The 14,330-nt window shown below is 39.1% G+C and overlaps 1 pseudogene across 1 annotated transcript; it reads right to left on the bottom strand.

The window, feature by feature from the left end:
- Positions 1 to 354: 354 nt before the first annotated feature.
- LOC130833774 (mth938 domain-containing protein-like) lies at positions 355 to 758 on the bottom strand (annotated as a pseudogene). The gene has a single exon (XR_009048547.1). The product of XR_009048547.1 is annotated as a mth938 domain-containing protein-like (transcript).
- Positions 759 to 14,330: the final 13,572 nt, after the last annotated feature.

The raw sequence follows: 14,330 nt of genomic DNA, 5'->3' as shown, positions 1-14,330 counted from the left end.
GCCAATGTGTACTGAGGTCTGCTCTGTGCTGAGGGATGGGGTGGAAGGGTGAGTAAGATATGACCCCAGCTCTCCAGGAGTTCACAGCCTGGTAGAGCAAACCAAAACATAAATAGGATCACACCCCTTAAAAGAGAGCATGAGTTCTCAGCATCAGCACTGCTAACGTTTGGGGTCAGATAATTTTTTTGTTCAGTTAGGGCTGTCCTGTGCCTTGTAGGACTTCCTGTCCCTCCCTCCCCTCCCTCCCTCCCTCCCTCCCTCCCTCCCTCCCTTCCTTCCTTCCTTCCTTCCTTCCTTCCTTCCTTCCTTCCTTCCTTCCTTCCTTCCTCTCTCTCTCTCTTTCTTTCTTTCTTCATTGCTTAGTTATTTATTCTCTTAAGGCTCCATCAGCAGGTGGAATGGAAGACCCCTCCCACCCTGAAGGTTTGGGTAACCAAGGCATTATACTCCTTCACTGCCTGCTCTGTCTGGAGGACCTGTACATCAATGCCTTTTTTCTTGAGGTACTCCACAGTTGATGGGGGTACCTTCAAGGCCTCACTCATCCCTTGGCCAGTCAAAAGGATCTGCACACCCTCCTCAACAACCTCCTCCACATCTGCAGGCTGCACACCAGGAGAATGCTGAGTTCCTGTTTCTCTCCAGTCCCAAGCCCGACTTCCCCCTGGCTATACTTTGTAGTCCTTATAGATTTTAGAAGAGCCTTGTACTTTCATTTGACCTCATGAGAGGGAAGAAATTTCAGGGGAAGACATAAGGAACTTAACTGAGCTCCAATGCCTTCTCTCTGAGGCACAGTGATCTTGAATGGCTCTGTGCTTTACCTCCCCTCTTTCTTTCTGAGATATAAAGTTGAGCTCTGTCTGATCCACTGTGGCTACCCACACCCTCGAGTCAAAGCATTTTCTTTCTTTTTTTTTTTTAAAGTATTCTTTTTTAAATAATTAATTAATTAATTTTATTGGCTGTGTTGGGTCTTTTTTGCTGTGCACGGGCTTTCTTTAGTTGCAGTGAGTGGGCGCTACTCTTCCTTGTGGTGCGTGGGCTCCTCATTGCCGTGGCTTCTCTTTTGCAGAGCACGGGCTCTAGGCGTGTGGGCTTCAGTAGTTGCAGCACATGGGCTCAATAGTTGTGACTCATGGGCTCTAAAGCACAGCCTCAATAGTTGTGGTGCATGGGCTTAGCAGCTCCGCGGCATGTGAGATCTTCCTGGAGCAGAGATCAAACCCGTGTCCTCTGCATTGGCAGGCGGATTCTTAACCACTGTGCCATCTAGGAAGCCCCGCAAAGCATTTTCTTAAACAAAGGTAATTACCTCCCTAAGGTTTCTGGTTTTGACTGTTAGGATGTTAGAGTTTCAAAACCTTTATGTTTTGTATGTATTAAAAAATAAAAATACTTTAAACAGTACTATCAAACAACTGTATTGTGTTGGCATGTTTTCTAGTCAAGCTCTTTTAGCTACAAAAGTAAGAGGTACTCTGAACTTGAATTAACGAGTAAATGTGTACAGAGAGAAGGGAGTGAGAGGTACCATGAGGTCAGGGAGGCCCGGAACTGACGACTATTTAAGGGTAGAAAGCACACAGTAGGTGCATAGAGTATGAGAGTAGCTGGGACATCACAATGCCAGAGGTCAGGGTAGAGCATGGCATTTGCCAGCCTCGGAGGGCTCTGCTCCCAGAGCCACCATTTCACCCCCAGACTCCTGCTAGATGCCATTTCATGTCCTTGGGGTCTGGGTGTGAGACAAGTCCTGTTTCCCTTAGTTCCCTTTGTATTCTTTTTTTGTTGTTGTTTCTAACATGATTTACTGAATCATTTTCCATTTTAATACATTCCTGTAATGATTTTGGCTTGCTTTGTAATCTGTATTAATGACGATGATACAGTACCACAAGATTTATAATCAAAGTTGCATTAAAATAATATTAGCAAAAATGAACTTATTTTTTTAAGCTCTTTATTGGAATATAATTGCTTTACACTTTTTAAGCGGCTTTTGAGGTACACCAAAGTGAATCAGCTGTATTTATACATACATCCCATATCCCTCCCTCCCATGACTCCCTCGCATTCTCCCTGTGTGTGGGCCCTCTAAGGCATCACCCATCATCAAGTTGCTCTCCCTTTGTTATACAGCAACTTCCCACTAGCTGTTTTACAGTTGGTAGTGTATATATGTCTATGCTACTCTCTCACTTCGTCCCAGCTTCCCCTTTGCCCCCCCCGCCCCAAACCCCGTGTCCTCCAGTCCATTCTCTGCATCTGCATCCTTATTCTTGCCCTGTCACTGGGTTCATCAGTACCATTTTTTTTTTAGATTCCTAAAAAATCTATATGAGTTAGCATATAGTATTTGTTTTTCTCTTTCTGGCTTACTTCACTCTGTATGACAAACTCTAGGTCTATCCACCTCATTACATATAGCTCCATTTCATTCCTTTTTATGGCTGAATAATATTCCATTGTATGTATGTGCCACATCTTCTTTATCCATTCATCTGTTGATGGGCATTTAGGTTGCTTCTGTGTCCTGGCTATTGTAAATAGTGCTGCAATGAACATTATGGTACATGTTTCTTTTTGGATTATGGTTTTCTCTGGGTATATGCCCAGTAGTGGGATTGCTGGGTCATATGGTAGTTCCATTTTTAGTTTGTTAAGGAACCTCCAAACTGTTTTCCATAGTGGCTGTACCAACTTACATTCCCACCAACAGTGCAGGAGAGTTCCCTTTTCTCCACACCCTCTCCAACATTTATTTTTTCTAGATTTTTTTGATGATGGTCATTCTGACTAGTGTGAGGTGATGCCTCATTGTGGTTTTGACTTGCATTTCTCTGATGATTAGTGAGGTTGAGCATCTTTTCATGTGTTTGTTGGCCATCTGTATGTCTTCTTTGGAGAAATGTCTATTTAGGTCTTCTGCTCATTTGTGGATTGGGTTATTTGCTTTTTTGGTATTAAGCTGTATGAGCTGCTTGTATATTTTGGAGATTAATCCTTTGTCCACTGCTTCGTTGGCAAGTGTTTTCTCCCATTCTGAGGGTTATCTTCTTGTCTTATTTATGGTTTCTTTCGTTGTGCAAAAGCTTTTGTTTCATTAGGTCCCATTTGTTTATTCTTGATTTTATTTCCATTATTCTAGAAGGTGGGTCAAAAAGGATCTTGCTTTGATGGATGTCATAGAGTGTTCTGCCTATGTTTTCCTCTAGGAGTTTTATAGTGTCTGGCCTTACATTTAGGGCTTTAATCCATTTTGAGTTTATTTTTGTGTATGGTGTTAGGAAGTGTTCTAATTTCATTCTTTGACATGTCGCTGTCCAATTTTCCCAGCACCAGTTATTGAAGAGGCTGTCTTTTTTCCATTGTATACTTGTGCCTCCTTTGTCAAAGATAAGGTGCCCATATGTGCTTGGGTTTACCTCTGGGGTCTCTATTCTATTCCATTGATCTTCCTTTCTATTTTTGTGCCAGTACTATACTGTCTTGATCACTGTGGCCTTGTAGTATAGTTCGAAGTCAGGAAGCCTAATTCCACTAACTCCGTCTGTCCTTCTCAAGATTGCTTTGGCTATTTGGGGTCTTTTGCATTTCCATACAAATTGTAAGATTTCTTGTTCTAGTTCTGTGAAAAATGCCGTTGGTAATTTGATCGGGATTATATATTGAATCTGTAAATTGTTTCGGGTAGTATAGTCATGTTCACAATGTTGATTCTTCCAATCCAAGAACATGGTATGTCTCTCCATCTGTTTGTATCGTCTTTGATTTCTTTCATCAGTGTCTTATAGTTTTCTGCATACAGGTCTTTTGCCTCCTTAGGCAGGTTTATTCCTAGGTATTTTATTCTTTTTGTTGCAGTGGTAAATGGGATAGTTTCCTTAATTTCTCTTTCTGCTTTTTCGCTGTTAGTGTATAGGAATGCAAGAGATTTCTGTGCATTAATTTTGTATCCTGCTACTTTACTAAATTCATCAATTAGTGCTAGCAGTTTCCTGGTAGAATCTTTAGGGTTTTCTATGTATAATATCATGTCATCTGCAAAGAGTGACAATTTTACTTCTTCTTTTCCAATTTGGATTCCTTTTATTTCATTTTCTTCTCTGATTGCTGTGGCTAAAACTTCCAAAACTATGTTAAATAATAATGGTGAGAGTAGAGTGGGCACCCTTGTCTTGTTCCTGTTCTTAGAGGGAATTCTTTCAGTTTTTCACCATTTGGAATGATGTTGGCTTTTGGTTTCTCATATATGGCTTTTATTATGTTGAGGTAATTTCCTTCTATGCCCATTTCCTAGAGAGTTTTTATCATAAATGGATGTTGAATTTTGTCAAAAGCTTTTTCCACATCTATTGAGATGATCATATGGTTTTTATCCTTCAATTTGTTGATATGATGTATCACATTGATTAATTTGCATATATTGAAGAATCCTTGCATTCCAGGGATAAACCCCACTTGATCATGGTGTATGATCTTTTTAATGTGCTGTTGGATTCTGTTAGCTAGTATTTTGTTGAGGATTTTTGCATCTAGATTCATCAGTGATATTGGCCTGTAATGTTCTTTTTTTGTGACATCTTTGTCTGGTTTTGGTATCAGGGTGATGGTGGCCTTGTAGAATGAGTTTGAGAGTGTTCCTCCTTCTGCTATATTTTGGAAGAGTTTGAGAAGGATAGGTGTTAGCTCTTCTCGAAATGTTTGATAGAATTCCCTTGTGAATCCATCTGGCCCTGGGCTTTTATTTGTTGGGAGATTTTTAATCACAGTCGCAATTTCAGTGCTTGTGATTGGTGTGTTCATATTTTCTATTTCTTCCTGGTTCAGTCTTGGAAGATTGTACTTTTCTAAGAATTTATCCATTTCTTCCAGGTTATCCAATTTATTGGCATATAGTTGCTTGTAGTAGTCTCTCATGATCTTTTGTATTTCTGTGGTGTCGATTGTTACTTCTCCTTTTTCATTTCTAATTCTGTTGATTTGTGTCTTCTCCCTTTTTTTCCTGATGCATCTGGCTAATGGTTTATCAATTTTGTTAATCTTCTCAAAGAACCAGCTTTTAGTTTTATTGATCTTTGCTACTGTTTCCTTCATTTCTTTTTTGTTTATTTCTGATCTGATCTTTATGATTTCTTACCTTCTGCTCACTTTGGGTTTTTTTGTTCTTTCTCTAATTGTTTTAGGTGTAAGATTAGGTTGTTCGAGATTTTTCTTGTTTCTTGAGGTAGGACTGTATTGCTATAAACTTCCCTCTTAGAACTGCTTTTGCTGCATCCCATAGGTTTTGGGTTGTTGTGTTTTCGTTGTCCTTTGTTTCTAGGTATTTTTGATTTCCTCTTTGACTTCTTCAGTGATTTCTTTGTTGTTTAATAACATATTGTTTAACCTCCACTTGTTTGTATTTTTTACAGTTTTTTTTCCTGTCATTGATATCTAGTCTCATGGTGCTGTGGTTGGAGAAGATGCTTGATACGATTTCAATTTTCTTGAATTTACTGAGGCTTGATTTGTGACCCAACATGTGATCTATCCAGGAGAATGTTTCATGTGCACTTGAGGAGAAAGTGTATTCTGTAGTTTTTGGATGGAATGTCTTATAAATATCAATTAAATCAAGATGGTCTAATATGTCATTTAAAGCTTGTGTTTCCTTTTTTATTTTCTGTTTGGATGATCTGTCCATTGGTGTAAGTGGGGTGTTAAAGTCTCATAGTATTATTGTGTTACTGTCGATTTCCCCTTTTATGGCTGTTAGCATTTGCCTTATGTATTGATGTGCTCCTATGTTGGTTGCATAGATATTTACAATTGTTATATGTTCTTCTTGGATTGATCCCTTGATTGTTATGTAGTGTCCTTCCTTGTCTCTTGTAATTATCTTTAAAGTCTAAATTGTCTGATATGAGTATTGCTACTCCAGCTTTCTTTGGACTTCCATTTGCATGGAATATCTTTTTTCCATCCCCTTACTTTCAGTCTATATGTGTCCCTAGGTCTGAAGTGGGTTTCTTGTAGACAGCATATAGAAGGGTCTTGTTTTTGTATCCATTCAGCCAATCTGTGTCTTTTGGTTGGAGCATTTACTCCATTTACATTTAAGGTAATTATTGGCATGTATGTTCCTATTACCATTTTCTTAATTGTTTTGGGCTTGTTTTTGTAGGTCTTGTCCTCCTCTTGTGTTTCCTACTTAGAAAAGTTCCTTTAGCAATTTTTGTAAGGCTGGTTTGGTGGTGCTGAATTCTCTTAACTTTTGCTTGTCTGTAAAGCTTTTTATTTCTCTTTCGAATCTGAATGAGATTCTTGCTGGGTAGAGTTTTCTTGGCTGTAGGTTTTTCTCTTTCAAGACTTTCAGTATATCCTGCCACTCCCTTCTGGCCTGCAGTTTCTGCAGAAAGATCAGCTGTTATTCTTATGGGTTTTCCCTTATATGTTATTTGTTGCTTTCCTCTTGCTGCTTTTAATATTCTTTCTTTGTGTTTAATTTTCATTGATTTGATTAATATGTGCCTTGGTGTGTTTCTCCTTGGGTTTATTCTGTATGGGACTCTCTGCACTTCTTGGACTTAATTATTTCCTTTCCCATGTTGGGGAAGTTTTGCACTATAACCTCTTCGAATATTTTCTCAGACCCTTTCTTTCTTCTTCTTCTGGGATGCCTATGATTCGAATGTTGGTGCACTTAATGTCACCAAGGTCTCTGAGACTGTCTTCCATTCTTTTTATTCTTTTTTCTCTTTCCTGCTCTGTGGCGGTTATTTGCCCCATTCTGTCTTCCAACTCACTTATTCATTCTTCTGCCTCAGTTATTCTGCTGTTTATACCATCTAGAGTATTTTTAATTTCATTTATTTTGTTGCCCATTACTGTTTGTTTGCTCTTTAGTTCTTCTGAGTCCTTATTAACTGTTTCTTGTATTTTCTCTATTTTGTTGTTGAGATTTTGGATCATCTTTACTATCATTACTCTGAATTTTTTTCAGGCAGTTTTCCTATTTCCTCTTCATTTATTTGGTCTTGTGGGTCTTTTTCCTGCTCCTTTGCCTGCATGGTGTTTCTTTGTTTTCTCATTTTGCCTAATTTATAGGATTTGCTGTCTCTTTTCCCTATGCTGCCTAGTAGTAATTCCTCTTGTTTCTGCCCTCTGCCCCCTGTGGTGGGGTTTGTCCAGTGTCTTGAGTATGCTTCCTGGTGGGGTGATCTGGTGTCTGCTTTCTGGTGTGTGGCTCTGTGTCTTTTCTCTCTGATGAGTAGGGCCGTGTCAGGTGGTGTGTTTTAGGGTATTTGTGAGGTTAATATGGCTTTATGTAGTCTGTGTGCTGATGGGTGGGTTTGTGTTCCTGTCTTGTTTGTAGTTTTGTGTAAGGTGTCCAGCACTGGCAGTTGCAGACAGTCAGATGAAGCCAGGTCTTAGACTGTGATACAGGGCTCCATGAGAGTTCTCTGCAGTTAACCTTCCCTGTGTCTGAGGACTCCCTAGTAGTCTAGCATCCTGGATTCAGTACTCCGTCTGAGGACTCCCTAGTAGTCTAGCATCCTGGATTCAGTACTCCCTCCCCAGAGCCTCCTACTTGACTTCTGATAGAGTAGTCCAGACTTCAGAGGTTGGTTGTCCTGGCAATAAAGGGGTTTGAAGAAGACTGTCCAAGCCCCAGACTAATGGCAGAGTGTTGATTCAAACAAATACTAAATCAAGGAAACACATACATGTATAAGACACACAAATACTGAGTCCAGTGAAACATAAGGCACTAGAAAGACCTGACAGAAGAACCACAGTATGGAATCAAAGAGAAAACCAAGAGAAATTCAAAACCAAAAAACAAACAAACAAACAAAACAACCCCCCCCCCCCCACCAAACACAAATCCAGGGAGATTTTGAAAGCTAGGATCAAATATAATAAAGAGCAAGAGTACCCCCAGACAAACTGAAGATTCTCAGAAAGAAATCAGGCAGTTATACTTAGAACTAAGATAAAGACGAAACCTAATAATAAAAACCAAAGCAGTATGTCATCCGGAGAATAAAGCAAGGAAACAGAGCAGACCTATAATATTGCTTATAAGTATATTAAGATAAAATAAACTAAAAAAGGATAAAAGACAGGGCAACAGAAGGGTGTAGTGTGACTGGAAATATGAATAGGAAAAGAAAAAGAAAAGAGAGAAAAAAATAGAAATGTATAAAAGATAGAGAAGGAATGAATGTAGGAGAGATAAAGTTAGCAGTACAAAAAACTTAGCTAGAAATTGAAATATGTAAAAAGTCTAAATTTAAAAATAGAAGAAAGAAACAGAATAAAAGAATAAAAAATATGCTATAATATGTGTAGATCCCTTAGGACTAACATCGTAATTAATTAACAAACAAACAAACAAAAACACCCCCCCACACACAAACACATATCCAGGGAAATTTTGAAAGCTAGGATCAAATGTAATAAAGAGCAGGAGTACAACCAGACAGACTGAAGATTCCCAAAACAAAATCAGACAATTATAATCAGAACTCAGATAAAGACCAAACCTAATAATAAAACCCAAAGCAGTGTGTCATCTGGAGAATAAAGCAAGGAAACAGAGCTGAGTGATAATATTAATTATAAGTATATTAAGATAAAATAAAAAAAGGACAGAAGACAGGGCAACAGAAGAGCGTAGTGTGATTGGAAATAAGAAAAGAAAAAGAAAAAATAGAAATGTATAAAAGAGATGAAAAGAAGGTAGGCGAGATACAGTCAGCACTACAAAAAACTTAGCTAGAAATAGAAATATACAAAAAGGCTAAAAATAAAAATAGAATAAAAAATGTTATAAAACATGTAGATCCCTTAGGATTAAGGTCATAATTAATTTAAAAAAAAAGCTAGAACTGACCCCAGAATGGACCAGATAGATAGAATTAATAATAATACTTCTGTTTCCTTGGGGTCTCAGCTGTAAGTGTCCTTCTACCCACCTTGGACTTTTTGTGTTACTCTGAGACCAGCAGAGCTTCCTTTATTGTTAATCTGTAAGCACAGGTATGTGGGGAGAGAGAGGGTACAATAGTGACTCCTTCCCCTGGGAGTGAGTGAGCAGTGATGCTCTGCCTGGGTCACAGTGGCTTGGACGGCTCCGGTGGTGTCTGTTGCAGAGAGACACCGGTGGCTCAGGCTGAGAGAATAACTCCAATTGCAGCTCCTCCCCTCTGCTATGACTTCCCCCGGGCACCCTGCCTGGGTCATGGTGGCTCAGTCGGCCGTGGTGGTGCCTGTTGCAGAGGGATGCTGGCGGCTCAGGTGTAAACAGAATGTCTCCAGAGCTTGGCCACTCTGTGGACTTTTGGCTTTTGGCTGCAGGCACTGTAGGCCAGCCCTGCCTGGGCCTTTGTTATCCCTGAGTGGATTAGCCAGGCCCAGAGGGGTCCTTCCTTTGTCCATTGCAGGCACTGAGAGAGAGGCTACACCCGAGGCTCCTCCCCCCTGCTTGTGAGTCAGCAGTATCGAGCTGCTGCAACAGGCTTTCTCCACTTTGGATTTCTTCCCTCCTGTCCTCTCAGTCAGTCTCCCCACTGCCAACAATGTTTCTCCCCCTCAACCAATTCTCCGGTTCCCACGTTCTAGCTACCAGACCCCCTGTTCAGCTGTGAACCGATGTCTCAGTCTGGACATGCTGAGCCATGATGCAGACCCTCCGTGTGTTTCTCACTCTTTTCCATCTGCCACAGCTCAGCTGCTTCACCCTCTTTGAACAGTCCCAAATGCCTCCCTTCTGACCCAGGGAAATTCCCTGTTGGAGAAGGGGTTTCCCATCAGATAAGGGACATTTCCCCGAGTTTGGCAATCTCCCCTCTGTTTCAGATCCCCCTGCCCCAGGGTGTGGGACCCGTCCCTTTCCTTTCTTCTCCTCTTCTTTCTCCTTTTTTTCCCCCTGTCCTACCCAGTTATGTCGGGATCTTTGCTGTCCTTTCTGGTGTCTGAGGTCCTCTGCTTGTGTTCAGTTTGTTCTCTGTGGGAATTATTGTGTCTTTTGATGTATTCTTGATGCATCTGTGGAGAGGGATACATTCCACATCCTTCTACTTGGCCGCCATCTTTCCTCCCCCCCCCCCCCCCCCCCGTATTCTTATAATAAGCCCTACCACCCAAGGTAACATGAGCACAAGACTGTACCTCTCAGCTAGGAAAATAAATACCTTGATGATGTCAGTTTTTGTTATATAATTGTGGGGGAGGGGAGAAGAGAAAGAGGAAACTAGCTCACCTTTGGGCAAATCCTTGCTTTGTTAAGGTTGATGAAACATTTGAAAGTTAATCTGTTGAAGCAACTGGAATTTTCTGGGAAGATGCCAACCTGCAGCTGAGATGTGGTCTAGAATTGTTGAGAATATAAACTGGTTTGAAGGAAAAGGTTTGCTTCTATGTCAATAAGTGGGTGTTTCATGGGCAGATAATCAAAATTTAGCCCAGACAATAAGAAAAGCATTTGAGCATTGAAAAGGGCCCATTTTAGATATCATCTCAGGGAAGACTGCTCTAACATCCTTCCTCCCCATATGAGACTGACTTTTGTCCCCTTCTGCCAAGATCCCCAATCATCCTCTACATACTCCTATCCTCTTCATACTGCATTGGATTATAATGATATGTTTACTTGTCTGTCTCTGCTGGGCTCTGGGATCCCCAGAGGCAGGGCCTGCGTCTAATTCATCTTTATATCCCAGCCTCTAACTGATAGGCTCCCTATAATAGGCGCTCAATAAATTGTTGAGTGAGTGAATGAACAAATTCACTCCTAAGGCTCCCCTTGTGCAGTTTTTAAGGAGGGGAAAAGAATTCATTTTAACTTGAATATAGGTTTTCTTCCCCAAAGAGCATATTGATAAAGGACAGCTACGGATTTCTTCTGAGAGAGAAAAATGATAGAACAGTCCTCCGTGCTATATTTCAAACTTATGTCAACTTTTCTTTAAAAAAAAATGTCTGTCCACCAGCACTAGTATCATTTTTCAAATTTCATGTCATCCTTTTTCAGATGCTGCCCATCCATCATTTTAGGCAGAGAGTATCCATCATGATAGAAGCTAAATAATTTTCAAAGCTGTCAGGGAGTGGACACCAAAAAGGTCCCCATTTCATCTGAACAGAGTTATCCAGGCTGGTGGTGAGGATCCTGCTGGGAAAGGAGAGGTGGCATCCTGGGAGTGCCTCTCAAATTGGTTTCAAGTGGAACTAAGAAAAAAATTCATTCTAGAAGTTAGACCTTAATTCTCTACATAAAATGTCACACATATACCCATCAATGTCATAGTTAGGTAAGAGTTTATTTTCAGAGCAAGATTTTAGGTTAAAAAGAAAGTCCATTTTTCTAATCACTATGCTTTCCTTAAAAAATATTTACATATATAGTTTTTTTTTGTACTTTTAGAAGTAAATCATGTTTATTTGCAAAATATAGAAAAGTGTAAGCAAGAAAATAAAATTCATGAACTATCCCAGCATACAGAGATAACCACTGTAAATATTATTTTTGTTGCAATTTTTTCTCAGGTGAGCACACACACACGTGTTGTGTATATACATATTTACATGTATATATGTGTACATATACTATAATTATTTTGTACAGATTTGGTGGTATATTCTCTATGGACTTTTATATCCTGTTTTTCTCACTAAATTATATCTTGAACATTTTCCTGTGTCATTAAGTATTCTTTGAAAACATGATTTTTCAAGGCTACATTATATTTGATTTTATGGATATACCATAATTTATTTATCTCTTGTTAGACATGCTGGTTGTCTTAGCTTTTTGCAATGTGCTATTTTATTTATTGCATTTTCCCTGTCTTTCAGCTTTTCTGTGTTTATCATCTATATAATTCTCAAGAATCATAATCTTATCTTTTTATTAGAATGTCAAAGATAGGTAAATGCATTTTGTTTTTATAACTCACAAAGATTCAACCTACAGGAAGCTTTTCGGTTGTCTCTTAAATCAGTAAGATCTATTGTATATGTTCACTTTTATAATATAGATTAAATTCTATCAATTAAATGAGTGTGCTTGTATTTCTTTCCTGTTTACCGATTTGTTGTGAATTGATGTACAAGTCCTCGTTTTAGATCTGAAGAGGCTACAAATATGTCCAGAATGGGTACCTAGAAGGTTTCTTTAGGGAAAGAATAAAATGATGGCACAACTCTTGCTACTTTAGAATCTTAGCTGTGCCACTTGCTTGCTGGGTAACTTTGAGCATCTTTTTGTAGCCTATAAAAGCCTCAACTTTTTCATGTACAAATTTGTGGGAGACAAAAGCATTTAAGACTTTGCAGGCTAGATGTGAGGTTTACATGGGATAAAGTATATAAAGTATACTTATTGTGGGGTGCCGGATACAGGGGATACCTGCCCATCACAGAGAATGTTATTATTTATCCTATTAAAGCAGGCTAAATTTTTAGATGTTTCTTCTCGGGATAAGGATAGAAAAGTGGCAGAGGCCTTGACTTATTTGACCAGGCAGCCAGAAACAAATCTTTTTTGAGTAAGCTGGTGTCTGGCTTTTCTTTTTAATTTTTCACAGCTTTATTGAGGTGTAATTTACATACCACAAAATTCACCTATTTAAGTGTACAATTCATTGATTTTTAGTAAATTTATAGAGTTGTTCAGTTACCATCACAATCCAAATGTTAAGTAGACTCTGAGATACAAGATAAAAGGGACTCTTTCCCAACAAAATTGTAAGCAATTACTTTGTTTAGTTAGAAGAGCTTAAATGGTCATGAGTTAGACCCTAGAAGGGTCACCCAGACTGTATAACCAGTCATCTATGATGAATATATGTACTGCAAGTTAAAAAGGGAACGAGGTAAGGCTGAGTGTCTTTTTAAGGAAATTATTTTGAGTAATCTCTGACTTAAAGAAATGAAGCAGGAATAGTGTAGAGTAGTCCCAAGTAAAGGTTACTGAGATTTCCCAAACATTCATATTTTACTACATTTTCTTTTTTCTTCTCATTCTCTCTCTTTTTTCTGTGTCTGTCTGTCTATCATGTTTTTTCCAGGACTGTTTAATAATAAATTGCAGACATAATATCCCTCTACCCTTAAATACTTTGGTGTCTATATCCTAAAAACACATTCTCTTATTCTCTTTTAATTATCAAATTAGAAAACTGAAATTGATATAATACTGCTATCTATTATACATATAGACATCTCTCATATGTTTCCAATTTTCTCAGTAATTCCATTTTTAGTCAAATGAAACCTAAGATTATGTGTTCCTTTACAGCAAAATAAAATGTAAGAATTAAATATAAGATTGATGTCTTGATAGGCTCAGTTCCCTCCCTGTACCTGAAAAATGGATCAAAGGGCATGTCGGCTCTCGGTTATATTTACCAAATCACATAGAACCTATTTTAAAACCTTTCATGGCCATGCCAGATTTAAACCTACAACTGTCTCTGGTGGGCCAGGCCTAGAATTTCTTCTTGGTGTCCTCAGAAGCTGGCACTATGCCTGGCCTATGGTTAATGTTTGGTAAATGTTTGTTAAGCACCCAAACCTAGAAGGAAAGCAAATTTAAAAGTAGTGTCTGCACCACCTAAGAATAAAGGTACTTAAGCCTAATTCACCTGAAGACTATATTTTTTTAATTGAACATTTGGGACTTAAGATGTTATTTGGGTGCCATTAGGTGAATTGTGATGTTATTAATTGTAACCATTACAATAACCCCCATGTTCACAGCAGCGCCAACATATTGATGACAGTGAATTGATCTTTCTCTTTATCAGAACCATTCCTTTTCCTAGAATCTGAAAATGATCTTTATATTTAAACTGAGGACGCTTTTGAAAACTGCAGCTGCTGAGACAAAGATTTGAGTGCAAATAGTTTGTGTGGAAGGTTATCTCAGGAAGCACTGGTAGAAGAGTAGTGGGATGAGATAGGAAAAGGCGGACACAAATAAAGGGTGAATTATCTAACAAGTCATGGTTGTGGGTGACTGGGGCTCAGCCCCATTGGACAACACAGAGATAGTGTGGAATAGAGTTCTACAGAGTTTTTCCAACACAGGGGCAATGGAACTGGGGTATTTACCAAATCCCATCAGTTATTGGTTGAGAGCTGCTCTAAAGAGGTATTAACTCTCCAGCATATCCAGCCCACCGCATGTGAGAGGCTAATAGGCTTTGGCCGCCTTCAGAACCCTCTTTCAAGGAATCCCAGGTGTTTGTAGTTGGAATCTGCTGTGTGAGTGCACATGGGCATGGTGCCTGCCTGGGGATATAAATGGACCACTTGTACCTTCTGTTCCATTT

This window comes from Hippopotamus amphibius, chromosome 12 (genome assembly GCF_030028045.1).
Source record: "Hippopotamus amphibius kiboko isolate mHipAmp2 chromosome 12, mHipAmp2.hap2, whole genome shotgun sequence".
Lineage (NCBI taxonomy): Eukaryota > Metazoa > Chordata > Mammalia > Artiodactyla > Hippopotamidae > Hippopotamus > Hippopotamus amphibius.
This window is presented reverse-complemented; position numbering and strand designations above follow the sequence as displayed.